This window comes from Canis lupus, chromosome X (assembly GCF_003254725.2).
Source record: "Canis lupus dingo isolate Sandy chromosome X, ASM325472v2, whole genome shotgun sequence".
In the NCBI taxonomy this organism is placed as follows: Eukaryota; Metazoa; Chordata; class Mammalia; order Carnivora; family Canidae; genus Canis; species Canis lupus.
The window spans coordinates 26025186-26044467 of record NC_064281.1 but is presented as its reverse complement, the minus strand read 5'-3'; the positions used below and the strand labels follow the sequence as shown (position 1 = coordinate 26044467).

Below are 19282 nucleotides of genomic sequence, written 5' to 3'. Positions count from 1 at the left end.
TAAATTTTTAAAAATTTATTTATGATAGTCACACACACAGAGAGAGAGGCAGAGACACAGGCAGAGAGAGAAGCAGGCTCCATGCACCGGGAGCCTGACGTGGGATTCGATCCCGGATCTCCAGGATCGCGCCCTGGGCCAAAGGCAGGCGCCAAACCGCTGCGCCACCCAGGGATCCCAAGATTCTATTTTAAAAAAATATTTTATTTATTTATTCACAAGAGACACAGAGAGAGAGGCAGAGACACAGGCAGAGGGAGGAGAAGTAGGGCTCCATGTAGGGAGCTCGATGTGGGACTCGATCCCAGGACTCCAGGATCACGCCCTGAACCAAAGGCAGACACCCAACCCCTGAGCCACCCAGGTGTCCCCATTGCTGTAATATTAGTGAGGTCACTCCACAAGAACTTTTCCTAATTTACCTACCCATTCATTCTCTTCTACCTGCCTAGCCAAACGTGGTGTTTACCTCTCCTGTTCTCCCCAAGCACTGTTACCTACCCACTGTATGTGTGTAAATCTACCTTACTGGCTCATTAGAGAAGAGATTTTTATTTATTTACTCACTTATTTTATTTTATTTTTAAAGATTTTATTTATTTATTCATGAGAAACACAGAGAGAGACAGGCAGAGACACAGGCAGAGGGAGAAGCAGGCTCCATGCAGGGAGCCCGACATGGGAGTCAATCCCGGGTCCCCAGGATCACGCCCTGGGCTGAAGGCGGCGCTAAACCGCTGAGCCACCTGGGCTGCCCCCTACTCACTTATTATAAAATACTATTTTTTTAGTAATCTCTATGACCAACACAGGGCTCGAACTCACAATCCCTGAGATCAAGAGTTGCATGCTCTGATGACTGAGCCAGCCAAGGCATCTCTAAAGAAGAGATTTTATTTTTTTTTAAGATTTTATTTATTTATTCATGAGAGAGAGAGAGAGAGAGGCAGAGACACAGGCAGAGGGAGAAACAGGCTCCAGGCAGGGAGCCTGATGTGGGACCCGATCCCCGGACTCCAGGATCAAGCCCTGGGCTGAAGGCGGCGCTAAACTAAACCGTTGAGCCACTGGGGCTGCCCAAGAAGAGATTTTAAAAAGAAATCTATTTGCAAGTCTCTCAACTTGAGGGTTGAGGAAGGTGGGCAACTGGCAGCCTGTGCATTAGGATTCCCTCAGAGCACTGTTAAGCTTATCTAGCATTAAAGAAAGATATAAGGAGGGTTGCTGTGAATTTGTTTAGGAGTAGATACTGAACATGTTTTGTATTTGAAATTTACTTTTTTTGAAAAAAAGAATTAAATAATGTTTTTTAAGATTTTATTTATTTATTCATAGAGGCACAGAGAGAGAGAGAGAGAGAGAGAGAGAGAGGTAGAGACACAGGCAGAGGGAGAAGTGGGCTCCATGCAAGGAGTCCGACGTGGAACTCGATCCCGGGACTCCAGGATCACGCCCTGGGCCGAAGGCAGGAGCTAAACCGCTGAGCCACCCAGGGATCCCCAACTTTTCACTTTTAACAAGAAAAATACATTGAACCAATTTTGATTAAGTTGTATTTAAAGAGAGAGGTTTCTATTCCTGGGATGAAAACCTTGGTAGAGATGAACTAGCAGAGAGACTAGATGGGGGCATTGGTGGTTAGGAATGAGGACTAGGGCAGCCCTGGTGGCTCAGCGGTTTAGCACCGCCTTCAGCCGGGGGTGTGATCCTGGAGACCCAGGATCGAGTCCCACGTAAGGCTCCCTGCATGGGGCCTGCTTCTCCCTCTGCCTGTGTCTCTGCCTCTATCTCTCTCTGTGTGTCTCTCGTGAATAAATAAATAAAATCTTTAAAAAAAAAAAAAAGGAATGAGGACTAGCAAGGAGAGGAAGGATGTGAAAGGGTTGATCCTGGTCACCAGCTGGACTTGCTGAGATTGGTGTACTATATCTATCCAGTTCAGGTGATGGCCTGAGACCAATCTTATTTCTCTGGCTTGTTCTAAAAAGAGTGCTGGTGAGTATAGATGAGTCATGTTCCAGAAAGGGCACTAGCCCATTATCCATCACCAGATCACAACTCCCAAGTCAGAGAATGCTGAAACATGAGACAGTGAGTGTGTCCTGCCCTGGAACCAGGGGTGAAAGGGTGCTGGTGCTGGGCAACTGGTGTCTTTACCTTCTTGGACCTTTGCACTTAATTCATAATTTTATTTTTCTTTTTTAAATGTCTTGGTATAAGAGGGCTAAATCTTATTGTCCCTTGTGGTTATTTTCAGGACAATTAGATTCGGCTGCCTTTACTTTTTCCAGCAAGCTCAGAAAGCACTTTGACACTCTTGTTATTTAAAGTACTGGCCAGCACAGAGACAAGTGTTACATGAAGGCTAGGAGGGAAGCAAAACAGGAGGTAGAATGTAGGGTACAGTTTAGGTTATGAGGAACTCTTTCCCACTGAGAATCACCAAATCACAAGGTAAAAAATCAATCAGGGGGTCTACATAGAACATTAACATAATTTAAAGAGGGTATTTTAGTACAAAGAGTCTGAAAGTCATTCTGAGAAATTATGCTGGTTTGCAGGTCAAAAGCTAACTAGAACCAGAGATCTGCCTTTCTCCCAGACAGATGGGTTGTACTCCAGCTTAGTCTCCCGTGGGACCTCCTCCTCTCACAAGAGGACCATAACATCCCATCAGCTTTAAGATCCTAGAAAATACTTATATTTTAGAGACCAAATCCAAAATTGCCTGGTACCAAGCAGGCCAAGTAGTCCATCACCAGTAAGGTTCATCACGGGCTTGCTCCATAAGAAGGGTTCCTGCCAATGGAAGCCAGGCTCACCCTTCAGGTCCAACAAGAGTTCCCTCTCTAGAAGGCTCAATTAGTGACTACTGACCCAACCCACCACCTGCAGAAACTAACACTGAGCCACAGTATGGCACCATTTCTCAAGGAGACCAGCCAGCCACTTGGGCAAAATGATTACTTTGGATCTCTTCCACATGGGGTGTGTGTGACTGTGGGGCAGCAATTCATTCTTTCCAGGACTGATTCATACTTTAGTTATGAGTTTGCCTTTCCTATCTACAGTTCCCCCAGCAGGACTACCATTCAAGAATTTACAAAATGGTCACCCATTGACAAGGTATCCCATACAGTGTTGGCTAAAATCAACGATTGTGTTACTGCAAAGGAGCTGCACATGACCATTAGAACCAAGGGTCTCATTATATGCTTCATCATTCAGAAGCAGCCAGCTTAATGAAGTGGCCCCATTAAAGGCCCAGCTAACTTTTTGGCACTTGGTATATGTGCTGCCAAAGTGAGTACACTTCTTTTTTTTAAAGATTTATTTATTTATTCATGAGACATACACACACAGAGAGAAAGAAGCAGAGACACAGGCAGAGGGAGAAGCAGGCTCCATGTAGGGAGCCCGACATGGGACTCGATTCTGCGTCTCCAGGATCACGCCCGGGCTGAAGGCGGCACCAAACCGCTGAGCCACCAGGGCTGCCCGAGTATACCTTTTTAGCTCTTAGATGTACCCTGTGGAGCTGGGGTGACTTGGTGAGAGGGGCCCTTGTTTTTTTTTTTGTTTGTTTCGTTTTTAAAGATTTTTATTTATTCATGAGAGACAGAGACAGAGAGGCAGAGACATAGGCAGAGGGAGAAGGAGGCTCCCTGCAGGGAGGCCGATATGGGACTTGATCCTGGGACTCTGGGATCAATGCCCTGAGCCAAAGGCAGACGTTTAACCACTGAGCCACACAGGTGTCCTGAGGGGGCCCTTGTTAGTCCCATGAAGAGCCACTATTCTTGTCACTATGCGTTACCCTGGGTAATATCAGAAGAACAGCAGTCCAGCAGAGACCAATCTAAATTACTGACCTACTGGGGTGCCTGGCTGACTCAGTCGGTGGAGCATGCAACTCCTATAAATTCAAACCCCACAATGGGTGTAGAGATTACCAAACAACAACAACAAAAAATCCTTAAATTGCTGGCTTACTGTAAAATAAGCAAATAAAATGGTTATTAGTCTAGACTATTATGTTTTGGAATGGTTTGTTTTGTGGCAATAGATTATTGATACAAATGAGGCCAAAAATATCTGAAGTGGTACATAGATGGATCGAATGCAGCTGGAGAAAATACATGCTCAGTTCTATCACATTTCAGTGACAGCTTTGGCCCTTCCCTAAAGGCTCACCAAGATGCAGTAAAAACAGGATCTAGAACTATAACCCAAACATTTCTTCCAGCTGAAATAAGAGAAGAGAAGAAGGGAGATTTTGATTAGTTATTATCTCTCAGAGATTACCGTAGATTTTCTCTTCCACTGGAGAAGGCAAAGCCAAAGTGAGGGGACCTCTGAGAGCTGAGCTGAGTTAGGAGTGTCTTAAGGATGTATTACATTCCTGCTGCTCGACTGAACTGTAGCTATCTGAGAATTTTAGGGGAGACCCAGAGAATTTTAGGGAGGGCTGGCCACATATTTTTGGAGTTTCGAGAGCAGAAGCAGCACAGACATTGCTGCCTGCCTTTTGCCAGAAGAATTCTGAAGACAGGAATCTTGCCGGAGCAGTGATGACAGGGCAGCATAACTGTTACTCAGCATGGCAACGGTATATCTGTTTCCTATGGATCGAGTGATGGTCACAGAAAGCAAAAAAGCTTGAGCCTCTTGCTTGTGCCCTGCTCAAAGGCCCTGCTAATGGTTAAGAGGAGCCTGGCAGTAAGAAGCAGTGGGTATTCCACAAGGTGGTCTATATCAAAAAACTACGGCATGAGGAGGGTGTTGAAGAATCACACCTCATAAGAGAGCAAGCTTTTGGATGCCAGTCACACAGAAGGCATGGACAACCAAGAGAGGACTCTCAGCAACATCAGACAATAAGAGTCCAGGGGTTGAGGAGAGAGAGGCCCAACAGAGGAAGCAGCATATGTGTCCTAGGATATGCTATCAGATCTTCCCAGTGGAAGCCTAAGAAGAACCTCCAAAAGCAACCAAGAGAGAAAGAGCCCATTTTAGGCATCTGCTGTGTCCAGAGAGGACAAAACCATCTTTTGACTGTAACCTGTAAAGCAGGACATCATCTACCTCCATTCCCACCCTCTTTATCCTTGGAGGAGAAGAAACTGTGGTTAGAAAAATGGGGACGGAGAAGCCTAAGGAACAGAAAGAGGATTATACTCACTTTGACTTTAAGCCCTTCACTGGTGGCAGAACCCAACTGAGAGAGAGGACCAGAAATAACTTTAAACCAAGTTCTGAGTTTTGATTATTTTATCTGGCTGCTGGCTCCTCCCTGTCCCCCAATCTTTTTTTAAAAGATTTTATTTATTTATTCGTGAGAGACACAGAGAGGCAGAGCAGAGGGAGAAGCTGGCTTCATGGAGGGAGCCCGATGAGGGACTTGATCCCCTGACTCGATCCCGGGACTCCAGGATCATGCCCTGGGTCAAAGGCAGGTGCTAAACCACTGAGCCACCCAGGGATCCCTAAAGTCATGGAATTTTTAGCTAGGTACAAGACTTCAGAGAATAAGAACACATTTCTCAGTCTCTCTCATAAGTAAAATAGATTAATGCGAATATGTTCTAGCCAACATGTTGTGAACATAAATGATGTTAACAACTTCTGGGTTGTACCCTAAAGGAAATGGGTAGATCTTTCCCCTTTCCAATGACTGGAATGTGATGTGGTACTGAGCCATTCGGGGACAGCACTCTAGGGATTGTGGAGCACAGAAAGAGACAAACTACAGCTCACTCTGTGGAACAGAGCTGCTCTTATTAGTCCACTTTTGCCTCGTAATAAGCAAAATCTCAGGGGCATACTACAAGGCACATTTATTTCTCACTCATGGGTTTGGGAGTGGGCTGGCCAGCTCTGTTTGGTATGGAACTCTCAATTCAAAACAGGTTTTTTATTTTTATTATTTTATTTTATTTTATTTATTTTTATTTTTTAAAAATATTTTATTTATTCATGAAAGACACACAGAGAGGCAGAGACATAAGTAGAGGGAGAAGCAGGAGCCCCATGTGGGACTCGATTCCAGGACCTCAGGATGACGCCCTGAGCTGAAGGCAGATGCTCAACCGCTGAGACACCAGGCGGCCCAACAAAACAGGTTATTTACCGGTGCTTTAACACGACTGTGCCAGCTATGTGGGGTGGGTGACAGGTGTGAATGGACCCCTTTCTGATCACATCCAGTTTCTAAAATGAGTGGCTCTCAACACCGGAGCTGCTCTGGTCAAATTCAGCTCCACTGTAGTGTCTCTTTTTAATTCCTAGGTCAGAGGGAGAGTGCAGCTCTCAGGACAGTGCAAAAGTTCCTTCCCATAGCAGCAGTTGGATCCAGGTTGCAGTTTTTTCCAAATTTGCAAACACAGCATCTTGAGCCCTGATCCATCAGAGACACCAGCAGCCGTAGGGGCTGTTCCCTCCTCACAGGTCTGAGTTTCAGCTCCATACAGCTCCTCTAGAGTATCTAATTTTTTTAAAAGATTTTATTTATTTATTCATGAGAGAGAGAGAGAGAGAGAGAGAGAGAGAGAGGCAGAGACACAGGCAGGGGGAGAAGCAGGCTCCCTGCAGGGAGCCCGACGTGGGACTCAGTCCCAGGACTCCAGAATCACACCCTGGGCCATAGGCAGGCGCTCAACCCCTGAGCCACCCAGGGATCCCGAGTATCTAAATTTTAATAATTCAGGGACACCTGGGTGGCTCAGCGGTTGAGCCGCTGCCTTTGGCTCAGGTCATGATCCTGAGGTCCTGGGATCGAGTCCCACATCGGGCTCCCCGAGGGGAGCCTGCTTCTCCCCCTGCCTATGTCTCTGCCTCTTTCTCTGTGTCTCTGATGAACAAATAAAACCTTAAACAAAGAAATAAAAAAATAAATTTTAATAATCCCAACCTCTTCCCTTGGTCCCCCTAGCTCTGGGCATAGTAGCTACTATGCCAGTATAGCACAGTCGCTACGTCTGCCCCATATTGAGTTGTCTTCTTGCATTTTCGGTTATCTAATTATCACTTCTTTATACTAAATTCTGTTAGAATAATCAGGTGGTTTGTTTCCCGACATTCCCGACTGATTCAATGAACTAAATCCTATGCCTGTGAAGACTACCCTCAAGAATTTTCTCTTTAAAAAAAAAAAAAAAAAAAAAAAGAATTTTCTCTTTGACATATTTCAAGATAGCTGCTCTCAGTACCCGTTCCTCCTCTCTCATTTTTGTTGTAGAATTTACTGTGCTGAACTGTCATCGTTGCTTTTTTTCTCATCCATCGCCATCCCAGGCTAAAAATTACTTGAGGTCAGAGCACATGTCCCTTTCTTCAGCACCTGGTACACAGGAAACTCTGAACAACACACATGTGAATGAATGAATGAATGAATTCATTTTATTTTTCCGGCGAGGAAAAATCAAACAGGAACGGAAGCAGTTAATACTATGCGATCTGGGAGGCTCACATAGCGCCAAAACGAAAGAGAAAGTTAGATGGTGATGTGAGAAACAGGAGGGCTGTGGCTTCCAGCAGCAAGCCCGGCTCCGAGCGCCCGGCGAGCTCTCAATAAAAAACGCGAATCGACAATGGGACGAAAGGGCAGCTGAGACTTTGCAAAGAACGCTCGGGGACCGGGAGAGCCGGGAGAAGGAAAGGGTTAGCGGACTCCCAGGGACGCCAAATTGGCCGTTCGGGCTCCAGTGGGATGACCCAGCCTTGGGGGACGCCCCTTCTTCTCAAGCAGCCCTGCCCAACCCTTTCCCGGGTTTCAGTTCTGGTTTCTCCGCCCACTCCGTCTCCGCCCCGCGACTCTAGAAGGAAACGGGTAAAACACGGAGAACTGGGTCTTACTTCAGGAGCTGTTCTAGGCATGCGTCAAGCCCAGCCTCCGCGCAGGCGCAGTAACTTCCGCGGTAACTGGTACCACCCATTTTCGCTTTGGGGGAGCGTTTTCTCCCAGGCCAGCTCAGGCTGCCCTAATTGACCACTTTTCCTCTGGGCCCCCGCCCCCTAGTTTCTAGAGGGTGGGGTGGGGAAGTCTCGCGACATTGCCTTCGGCGGTCCCCGGCGGCGCCATCTTTGTGCCTGGCGAGCGACGGCGCCCGACAGGAGTCCTGAAGCTGGCGGTTCTCTTGCCGAGCTCTAGCCGAGACCGGATCCAGGAAATACGAGGCGGGCCTCGGTGGGAGGGACGCACTGAGGGAGGAGGGAGGAAAGGAAAGGGGGCGGCGGCGGCAGCGGCGGCAGCGGCAGCAGCGGCGGCGGTAGCGGCGGCGGCTCCGGCTCCGGCTCCGGCTCCTCTCACCGGATCCGGGCCCCGTGCAGGGCGCACCCGAGGGGGGTCGGGCGGGGAAGCGGCGCCAGCCCGGACCCCCCCGCGGGAGCAGGCGGCGGGCGAGAAGGCGAGGCAGCGGCACACAGGGAGCAGCGGCTGCCGGGTGAGTGTCCCCGAGGAGGGCCCGGCACCTGCCCGAGCTTGGGCGTCGGAGGTGGCTCTGGAGTCGTCTTGGTGACCCAGTGTCCAGGCGGTGGGCGTGCACGCAACTGCGGGAGTCCCGGGGGCTCGGCTCGGCCTGGGGTTGCGGTGGACACCGGGAACTGCGGGGCTGCCGAAGGTTTGCGCAGGGCCTGGCGCGCCCGCCCCAGACGCCCCGGGAGGCGGAGGAGAGAGGGAGTGGCCGGGGGCCTCGGTTGGCCTTCGCCCCTCGAACGCGGGGGATGATGTCTTTTCTCGCCGCACCCTGGACATTACGGAGAGTGAACCTCTGTGGACGGGCTTCAAGCCCCCCAGCAAGGCGTTGGGGATGAGGACTAATGAGCATCAAGGTTGGGTCTGTTGAGGGTGTTGAGAGATGTAGAGGAAGATTACTAGTAATAGTAATTGTTTTATACGGGTTTTGTAAATTGGTGGCAGGTGTGGAGTAAGGCGAAAATATTTTCTTTCTTTGAAGATCACCCAAGGAGCCCTCTGAGGTCCAAAGACAGAGTTATTCCCAGTTGGAGTTGTGTAGTTTAGTCCTGTGTGCCAGCTCATTAAAGTGCATAAAAACGATTTGGGGGGATAGGATGGGGGCAAGATGCGTTATAAAGTAGGGTGCATACAAAGCCAAAACCTCATAGTGTTGATGAAAAGCGTTTTTGTCCTTACTGTAACGTAATTTATTTAAATTGTTTATGGACACTTGTCACCTTTGGTCCAGACAGGACTTGTCAATTCCATGTGTTCTTCAGTGACGTTTGTCAATCCGACAGTAATTTTGCTATCTGATGTATTCTGGTTTGTAAAAGAACAAGAATGAATGGAAAAGAACAATTTAACAAACGTAGCTTCCTTTTGCTCACTTTTTCATTTTGGAAGAATGAAAGAATTTTTTTTTCTTTGCTTTGTAAATGTTTTGCAGTCATGTATCAGAACATTTGTAAGAAGAAATATTTCGATCAGGAAAAGATTTTTGAGATGAGAGTTTGGTTTTTCAGTGTTTTAAAGGGCATCATCGCCCACGGTAAATTTTGTGAGGGTGTCAAGAGTGCAAACAAATACACATACATATTTTTCTTAAAGATTATTTATTTGACACAGCACAAGCGGGTAGGTGGGGGTGGGGAGCGGCAGGCAGAGGGAGCCGCAGAAGCCGGCTCTCCTTTGAGCAGGGAGCCCCATGCTGGGCTTGATTCGGACCCCGGGGATCATGACCTGGGCTGAAGGCAGATGCTTAACCGACTGAACCACTCAGGCGCCCCCACATATATTTTTTAAAGCAGTGTCATACGAAGTTTTTCAGTTTTAGCCCCCTCTCCCCCCGTTTGCCTGTAACTGGCTTAATCAAAGGAAAGACTTTAGTGAAGATGAATATTAAATATATGACTTTGATCTTTACATTGGTCAAAACATAATCTTTGTTCTGTCACTGAGTTTTCTTCCATGTGTTGATTTGAGTCTTTTCAATTATCTAGATTTTTCATTACCAAATTCTGTACAATTTGTGTTTGAGCTAAGGGAGCTAATGTTGAGCATGTTCAGGCACTGGGTTTGTTAGGTTATGTACGTTTGCATTTAATCCTCATAGCCACCCTGTGCAGGTAATTTTGTTTCTGCTGTACAGATAACCGCACTAACCCCCAGGATTCTTAAGTAATTTTTCTGAGGAGATTAAGCTGGAAAATTGCAGAGCTAGGACCCAAACTCATGTGTGTCTGATTTTACAATATGTGCGTTTTCTACTATACTTTGCATAATTGTGTGTGTTGATAAAAAAATTTCACGAAAAGAAATTTTTTATACAAAGAAACCTTTCAATTCTGTTGGTAATTTTGAAAGATTTCAGTGTTCTTCGTTGAAGATAATCTTAAGATTTTTTTCTCTTTTCTTTTTTTTCTTTTCTTTTCTTTTTTTCTTTCTTCTTTTCTGATGTGTTCATTTTCTAGCCAGAGGTAACATTTTAACAGAAGTCTGCTGATGAGTAAGAATTCCTAGTAGCTGATAGTGACCTATGTGAAATTCAGATGTTTTCAGTAACTTTGCCTCCAGTTTCAGCATGCTCAGGATAATTCAAAGATCAAATATTTTGTTTATTTTGGTCCTGAATAGTTTTTCAAATTATGTTATTAAAATAATATACCAGCTATTTCTAGGCATCTGAATTTGCTTTATCATAGCTTGGAGGTATACACACACACCCCCACCCACCTACTCACCCACCCACCTACTTTCTCCAACAAGTGGAGTACTTGATAACAGACGTTGTTTTTTTCTCTTTAATTTAGTACAGAGGTTTTGGATCCACTTTGTCGTTTGCAGAAAATACAGCAGCTATTCTGGGATCCAGCATAATCTTCTATGGGGCTAGGGAGTGAAAGATCTTCCAGGTTCCCAGGCAGTATCGGATATGTCAGTGAAACAGCAGGAACGTCTTGCCAGTGTGTGGCTGATAGTCACTTTTGTCCCCTAATGGTCTCTGCTCTTGCATCTTTGATGTGCTGCTGAGCTTGCCTCCTGGCCATTATCTCTGTTCAGGAGAGCATTCACCTGGAAGAGTAGCAGCTAAAATAATAGGGAAGAAAAACGAGTGCTAAGTGTCTGGCACTCATCATCCAGCTGGTCATTTGGTTAGGTTTACCTGTTGAATCATCCCTGGCTGAGAGTTCTGGAAATATAATTATGGAATTTGCAATTTACTGCGCCGTCCATTAAGAAGTAAATTGTTGGGGGCAGCCCGGGTGGCTCAGCGGTTTAGCGCCGCTTTCAGCTCAGGATGTGATCCTTGAGACCCAGGATCCAGTCCCACGTTAGGCTCCCTGCATGGAACCTGCTTCTCCCTCTTGCCTATGTATCTGCTGCTCTCTCTCTCTGTGTGTCTCTCATGAATTAATAAATAAAGTCTTTAAAAAAAAAAAGTAAATTGTTTGGGGGGGGGGGGCTCAGTTAAGTAGCCACGTCTTAGTAAACATGGGCTTTAGGGGCTGTATGTAAAAGAAGTCCTGTGCTCCTCTGGGTGCATTTGTGTGTGTGTATGTGTGTGGTTTGAATGAGCAAGTTTTTCATTATACCCCCAAGAAAGAGTTAAATATCCTTCCTTATTTGTGAAGGTGATTACTCATGATATTTGGGCTATTGGGGTGAAAACATTGACAAGGGCAGCCCGGGTGGCTCAGCGGTTTAGCGCCGCCTTCAGCCCAGGGCCTGATCCTGGAGACCCGGGATTGAGTCCCACGTTGGGCTCCCTGCGTGGAACCTGCTTCTCCCTCTGCCTGTGTCTCTGCCTCTCTTTCTGTCTGTCTCTCTCATGAATAAATAAATAAAATCTAAAAAAAAGAAACCAACAAAACAAAACAAAAAAGAAAACATTGACAATAATGTAAAGGAGTGCTCACTATAAATAAAAAAGCCTTTCTGAAATGATTTCTATTGCCACTGTATAAAGAAAAGGCACCAGGAAATTATCTCACATGTATTTAGATGTATATTTTCCTATCTTCCACATAATAAACCTCAATATATTACCATGGCCATAAGTACTCGTTTGTTTAAAAGTGAAATGGACCTGCTGAAATAACTGGAAACTGTCAAAATGAATCAATCCTAAGTATTTAAGAACAGTTATGGTTTAATTCGTTGGCAGTTCTATTAACTTATTTATCTGATCCTCTGCTATCCCACTTCCTGCTTCAAATTTCCTTAGGTTCCTCCCTCTCTTTCTACTACTAGTTGTTCCTGCAAGTACCTGGAGCCCTTACTTTCCTTAGTTCTATTGACACGGAAGTCTTTGGCAGGGTGGATGCTGGTGAGGAGGGCAACAAAACTCCGCTGAAGTCCATTCCCCTTCTCTTGAGTCTCTGTGCTCTAGGAGATCAAGAAGGATCCAGACCAGACCTCTTAACCCACTCCTTTCTTTGTTGAAAAGGAGAATGAGAGTGGCCAGAGTGAGAGAGGCAGCATCAAGATCCTTGCCGTGGTTTCTTTTTCCTCCCCTCTCCTAAGCATTCAGGAGGAAAGTTTGTAAAAGACCATCTGCTCCAGGAGCAGGTCCTGCTCCCTTGTCCTCTTCTGCAGTCCACTCTGACCCCCACACTTTCCCCTGCTCCTTTCAGGTGCCATCCTGCTCTTCATCCTTCTCTCCCAAGTAGGTCTTGCCTTCCTTATCCCAGGATCTCCTCCCACTGCAGCTCTGCCTTTTGTCCTTCTAACTCTGAAGCCTCATGCAGTGCCAATTGCTGTCTTTCCTGCCTTTTCTCCTGCTCTGCCTCCATCATGGAAGCCTAGGCCTATGGTCCTAGGGGAGGGAATAATTCTACTCAAGGGCTGAGTGGGGCAGGGGTGGTTTTATTCTAAGTTGATTGCTAAATGAGTTTTCCCATAGAAACATTGCCCATGCAGGTTTAGCATTTTATTGTACTTCTGTACTCTTATGGGTGTTTTAGCTTTTGTGGACTCGTTTGGAATCCTGCCACATAGACCTTTGTTTGCTGGGAAGGCAAGTTCTGAGATTCAAATAGATGATTTAAAAAAAATCAGTGTGTGCTCCAGAAGTTGTTGGGGGTTGCATGCTTTTTGTTAATTACTCAGTGGGATGGTATGGAGCACACCTTTCAGCTGTCCAAAATTAGGTATGTTATGTGGATCAGGTGGCTCTTCTGGGAGACAAACTGATAGCCTTTTTAGATTGTCAGTGAAGAATTTTTGAATTTAGGCACATGTTTTGAAATGTAGTTGTTCAGTCCATCCCAAGTTAATATTTGTCCTTAAAGCAGTTGTTACAGTGTTGTGGAAAGAACAGAGTTTTGCTTTGTCATAAAAAGAATATCGTGTTCCCACTGTTTCTTGTTGCTGTTTTGAAACTTTTCAAGGGTATTTGAACTCTAGCAGTTATTTTATCCTAGTTTACTTAGTGGTAAACAGAGACGATGTGTTTGTTTTACCTTGATGATTTTAAAATAAAGCTTTATTAGTCTGTTGTTGAAGCTACATGACTTTTTACCACTGTTTGTAGTGTTCACACAAATTAAATGAGAGATTTCAAGCAAAATACATTTTAGATTTGTTCTAAGTGTGTTCAGTCTTAGCTTGGTCAAGAGACATACTCCTAATAAAAGGCAAGATAGGTTCTTTTTTTCTTTTTCTTCTCTTCTCTTCTCTTCTCTTCTCTTCTCTTCTCTTCTCTTCTCTTCTCTTCTCTTCTCTTCTCTTCTCTTCTCTTCTCTTCTTTCTTTTTTTCTTTTGTCTCCAAGCCACTCTTGTTTTAAAAATGGAGTAAGCACCCTTTGCTTAAGAGTTTGCCAGGTTGATTTAATAACACCCAGAGTGCAGTGGTTAAAAACATTTGTAGGGGTAAAATGCTTACATGTTCAAATCTTACTTTTGACACAAGTTCTGTGATTGTGGGCAAGTTGCTTAATCACTGACCTGTTTCCTCATTTTTGAAATTGGGGTAGTGTAATACTTACCTCACAGGATTTTTGTGAGGATTAAATGAGCCAGAGGATGTATAGTATATATTTAGAACATAACTAGCAATGATAAATACGCAGGAAGAGTTAGTTTTTCTTATTATGTTGTCATCATCATTGTTACTGCTGCTATTACTACATTCTGAGATGACACCCCTTCTGTTCTGGGTGTATGTATGTGTGTATGAAAGACACTAAGTAAAAGCATTTATTTATTCGGTAGTAATTTTTCATGCAAAGCTTATGGGGGGCCAGGGAGAGCAGTATAACTGCTGGATACATCAAAAATTTGCTGTAGGGATCCCTGGGTGGCACAGCGGTTTGGCGCCTGCCTTTGGCCCAGGGTACAATCCTGGAGACCCGGGATCGAATCCCACGTCAGGCTCCCTATATGGAGCCTGCTTCTCCCTCTGCCTTTGTCTCTGCCTCTCTCTCTCTGTGACTATCATGAATAAATAAATAAAATCTTAAAAAAAAACAAACAAAAATTTGCTGTAGTGCAGGAAATACATAAAGTATTAAGCTAATTTTTTTCAGTAGCACCATTCCTATTATGTTAAGAAATTGTGCCACTTTGATATATGAGCAAAACTGGATTATGTGAGTAACTGCAGTGTCTTTTATTAAAATTTGCTTAATTATCTTGGCATCTATAAGGCCAAATTCTGTGTAGAGGGAGCCTCAATTTTTAAATGGTCCATTTGTAAGATTTTCTTTTTGGAATTCACCACGATTTTCCCATAGAAATAATGTCACATATGGCCTTCAGATTCCCAGGCCAGTCCCACATATTTGAATTTGAAGACTGATAGTGCTACAAAAGCTAACTTGCATGTGTCACAGTATCTCAAGAAGAATATGCACTGAGTGCATCAGGTACTGCAAGGTTATGAGCACAATCTTGGAGAAGGGATGGGGGAGTCACATTCCTTCACAGTCCTCAGAAGAACTCCCAAGTCTTGGGCAGAGGGCTTGCTTCTCTAGTGGATGCTGAGGACAGGGTGAGTAGTGGGACCTGATCTCTAGAAGGCACAAGTATTTTTCCCCGGTGTGGCTCCTCAAAAGGCTTTTTTATAGTATGGTGGTTGCCCTCAAACCTCTATTCCATCACTTACAGAACTTCTCATCTGTAAAATGTAGGTATTAGTACTGTGCTTCTTACTTTTTTTTTTTTTAATATTTTATTTATTTATTCATGAAAGAGAGAGAGAAGCAGGCTCCATGCAGGAAGCCCGATGCAGGACTTGATTCCGGGACCTAGGATCACGCCCTGAACCAAAGGCAAACACAACCACTGAGCTACTGAGGCGTCCCTGTACTGCTAATCGTATTGGTTCTTGGGAAGGTTCAGTGTCTTAATATATATATAAAGCAATTAAAACAGCTAACTCAGAGGCAAGTGCATAAATAACATACATATATTTATTATTAAGTGTTACTGTTTTAGGACCTTTAGAATACCCCTCTCTCTGAGGTGCCTAGGTGGCTTAGTCGGTTAAATGTTTGCCTTCAGCTCAGGTCATGATCCTGGGATTGAGCCCGCTTCAGGCTCGCTGCTCAGCTGGGAGCCTGCTTCTCCCTCTCCCTCTGCTGCTTCCCCTGCTTGTGTGCGCTCATTCTCTCGGTCTCTCCCCTCTCAAATACATAAAATCTTAAAAAAAAAAAACAACTAGAATACTCCTCTCTACTAGGCTGTCCACTCTCTGTGTCTCTTGTTCTTAAACAGTATTGTTCTCCTTTTCTTTTTTTTTGTTTTTTTGTTCTCCTTTTCTAATGAGAAATGGCTTCATAGCTTTTCATTCTCATTCCTACCTAAAGTTAGCATTTTCGAAGCTTTTTTGAGGTTTATTTTATTTAGTAATATTGGAGAAATGGCATTTAAAGAATCCTTTTTGTGAACCTGCCCCCATCACCTATTTAAGTCATGTGAAGATACAGAATGAAGACATTTTGATTGTGTTAGAATTAAGCTACCAACTTTTGATAGTTCTTGGTGTCATTTCTTTTTCAATAAGCTTTTTATTTTGGAATAACTTTTGATTTACAGAAGAGTTTTGAAGAAAGTACACATTGCTCATATACCCTTCACTTGGATATTCATAACCATAGTATATTTTTCAAAACTAAGACATTAACATTGGTACATTTCTACCAGCTAAACTCCAATTTTATTTGATTTCACTGGTTTTCCAGATAATGTCCTTTTTCTATGCCAGGATCCAATCCAGGATACCATGTTGCATTTAGTTGTTAAGTAATTTTTAATTGTTTGTATTTATATCATTGAGGCCTCCCATTTCATTAAGGAATAAGTATCTGTGGCCATAAAACTGTTTTCCGTTTTTTTTTTTTTCTTAAGATTTTATTTATTCATGAGAGACAGAGAGAGAGAGAGAGGCAGAGACACAGGCAGAAGGAGAAGCAGGCTGCATGCAGGGAGCCAGATGTGGGACTGATCCTGGGATTCCAGGATCATCATGCCCTGAGCCAAAGGGAGACACTCAACCGCTGAGCCACCCAAGAGTCCCTAAAACCATTCTCTGATTTGAATTTTCTGCAGATCCTTAGAAGGCCAGGTGTTTCCCCTGGAGATGGCAAGTCCAAGGATTCCTCTTGGCGTTGAACTTTATAGTTTGAAATAAAAGGACACCTGGGTGGCTCAGTCAGTTAAGTGACTGCCTTCTGCTCAGGTCATAATACCAAGGTTCTGGGATCAAGCCCTGCATCAGGCTCCGTGCTCAGTGGGAAGTCTGCTTATTCTTCTCCCTCTGCTCTCTCTTTCAAAAAAAAAAAAAAAAAAAAGTCCTATGACATGGAAAGAATGCTATGGGGATGGAGTGGAGAGTAAAGCATTTTTATAATTTAAAAATATGTTTCACAGGACTAAAAATGGGTTGTTTTATGTACTGTACACTTTTGATGGAGTTAGCTTCAGAATGACAAGTCATTCTTTCTTTTAAAAATGTTAAAGTTATGGGAGCCTCAGTGTCTTAGTGGTTGAGAGTCTGCCTTTGGTTCAGCTTGTGATCCCAGAGTCCCACGTCAGTTTGGGGAACCTGCCTCTCCCTCTTCCTTTCTCGTGTCTCTCATGAATAAATAAATCTTTAAAAAAAAAAAAAAACCCAACACAAAGGACCCTGGTTTCTTCATTTATAAGATTAGGAGATTTGGGGTGCGTGGGGGGCTCAGTCAGTTAAGTGTCTGCCTTTGGCTCAGGTCATGGTCCTGGGATTGGCCCATGTTGGGCTCCCAGTGGGCTCTCTGCTTGGCGAGGAGTCTGCTTCTCCCTCTTCTTCTGCCCTTCCCCCTACTTGTGCATGTGCGCACGCTCTTGCTCTCTCTCAAATAAGTAAAATCTTTAAAAAATTTGGAGATTTGATTAGATGTGTGAATCTATTAGTTCATTTCTTAGATTTGAAAGACCCTCTTTAATAAAACCCTAAGATTACGTGGCTTGTGTTGGAGCTTTATGAATTGTTATGTCACTAAATCTGGATATAAATCAGTTTATCTTTTTGGGTTTGAATAGTTTCAAACCAATTTTACTGTGAGTTTCTAGTTAGTTTGACACCCCATGAGTATTTTTTTGGTAGTTAGCATGTTATCTAATACCTACTTTTTAAGTTCTGTTTTTTTAAAAGATTTTATTTATTTATTCGTGAGAGATGCAGAGACAGAGAGATGCGGAGAGAGATACAGGCAAAGGGAGAAGCAGGCTCCCCTAACGGAGCCCGATGAGGGACTTGATCCGGACCCCGGGATCACGTCTTGAGCTGAAGGCACTCAACCACTGAGCCACCCAGGCGTCCCATAAGTTTTGATAAGTTATTTGATTTGTGTGATTTGACCTAAAGCAATAGATTTCAAACTTTTTTGCTCTCCTATCCCCTAACAAATTTTGGAAAATAAATATTCCTTCATACTATGAAATAATTTATTAAAAGTTTATTAAATATGCAGAAAGCATACATCAGTAGTAAACAGCTCAGTTAATTTTCACCAACTGAGCACACTTTTGTACCAGCACCCAGATCAAGAAAGTGAACATTGCCAGCCACTTAGAAGCCACTTTTCTGATTGTTTACTACCCTACCCACCCACCGCCCCCCATTTCCCTGACTTTTTTTTTTTAACTGGAAGTTTGTACCTCTTCATCTCCTTCACCATTTCCCTGACATTTAACATAACATAGTTTTGCCTATTTATGTGCTTTATGTAAATGGAATCCTACTGTACTCTTGGGCAACGTTATGAATGTGAGATTCATTTATATTCTTGTGTATGGTTGTAGATGTTTCTTCTCATTAGGGTATATTCCATTGTGTGGCTGTATCACTATTATTCAGTTGTTGATGGAATATGTAGGTAGGTTTCAGTTTTTGGGGAATGTCTTTGTGAACTTGGAGTAAGCAAAGATTTCTTTTTTTTTTTTTTAAGCCAAGATTTCTTAAACAAGATTTTTTTCAGGGACACCTGGGTGGCTCAGTGGTTGAGCGTCTGCCTTCGGCTCAGGGCGTGATCCTGGAGTACCTGGATCAAGTCCCACATCAGGCTCCCTGCATGGAGCCTTCTTCTCCCTCGCCTTGTGTCTCTGCCTCTCTCTCTATCTTTCATGAATAAATAAATAAAATATTAAAAAAAAAAAGATTTGGGCAGCCCCCGTGGCTCAGCGGTTTAGCGCCGCCTTCAGCCCAGGGCGAGATCCTGGAGACCCGGGATGGATACCCACGTCGGGCTCCCTGCATGGGGCCTGCTTCTTCCTCTCCCTGTGTCTCTCTCTGTCTTTGTCTCTAAGAAATAAATAAAAAATCTAAAAATAAATAAATAAATAAATAAGTAAAAATTTTAAAAAAGATTTTTTCAATGATAAGTATTTCTTTTGGAGTTCACTGGAGAAGAGAGAACTGGTTTATTTTAATATGGACACCTGAAACATTTTTTAAAATGTTAATATATAGTAAAATCTTTTGCTTTAAATCTCTGGTAAAGTTTCAGTATTTACAACTAAATTTTCTAGGTGACTGAGGTTTGTACTTTTATAACTATTTTGGGCTGAATTCCTTCAAGAATGTGTCATGTACTTTGTTGACTATTTTGATTTGCTGATTTGTAGAAGTTCTTTATTATAGGCTAGAAATGAGCCCTTGCTGGTTGCATGAGCTTGTTTTTTCCATTTCTGATGTCTTTTGATAAACCAAAATCCTTTTTTTAAAGGTTTTGTTTATTTATTCATGGGAGACATACAGAGAGAAGCAGTCTCCAATGCGGGGAACCTGATGTGGGACTTGATCCTGAGACCCAGGGATCATGACCTGAGCCAAAGGGAGGTGCAACC

The 19282-nt window shown here is 43.8% G+C and overlaps 1 protein-coding gene across 13 annotated transcripts in view; it reads left to right on the top strand.

Annotated features, from left to right (window-relative positions):
- The first annotated feature begins 8300 nt into the window (after nucleotides 1-8300).
- TAB3 (TGF-beta activated kinase 1 (MAP3K7) binding protein 3) overlaps nucleotides 8301-19282 on the top strand; it is an 89046-nt gene continuing 78064 nt past the window's right edge. For 11 of the 13 annotated variants that reach the window (XM_025439385.3, XM_025439398.3, XM_025439358.3 and 8 more), the window contains exon 1: nucleotides 8301-8441. The gene's annotated coding sequence lies outside the window, so the exon portion shown is untranslated. Of the gene's footprint in view, nucleotides 8442-8675; nucleotides 8830-19282 lie in introns of those variants that run through there. The other 2 variants (XM_049107303.1, XM_049107302.1) reach the window with 1 other exon arrangement.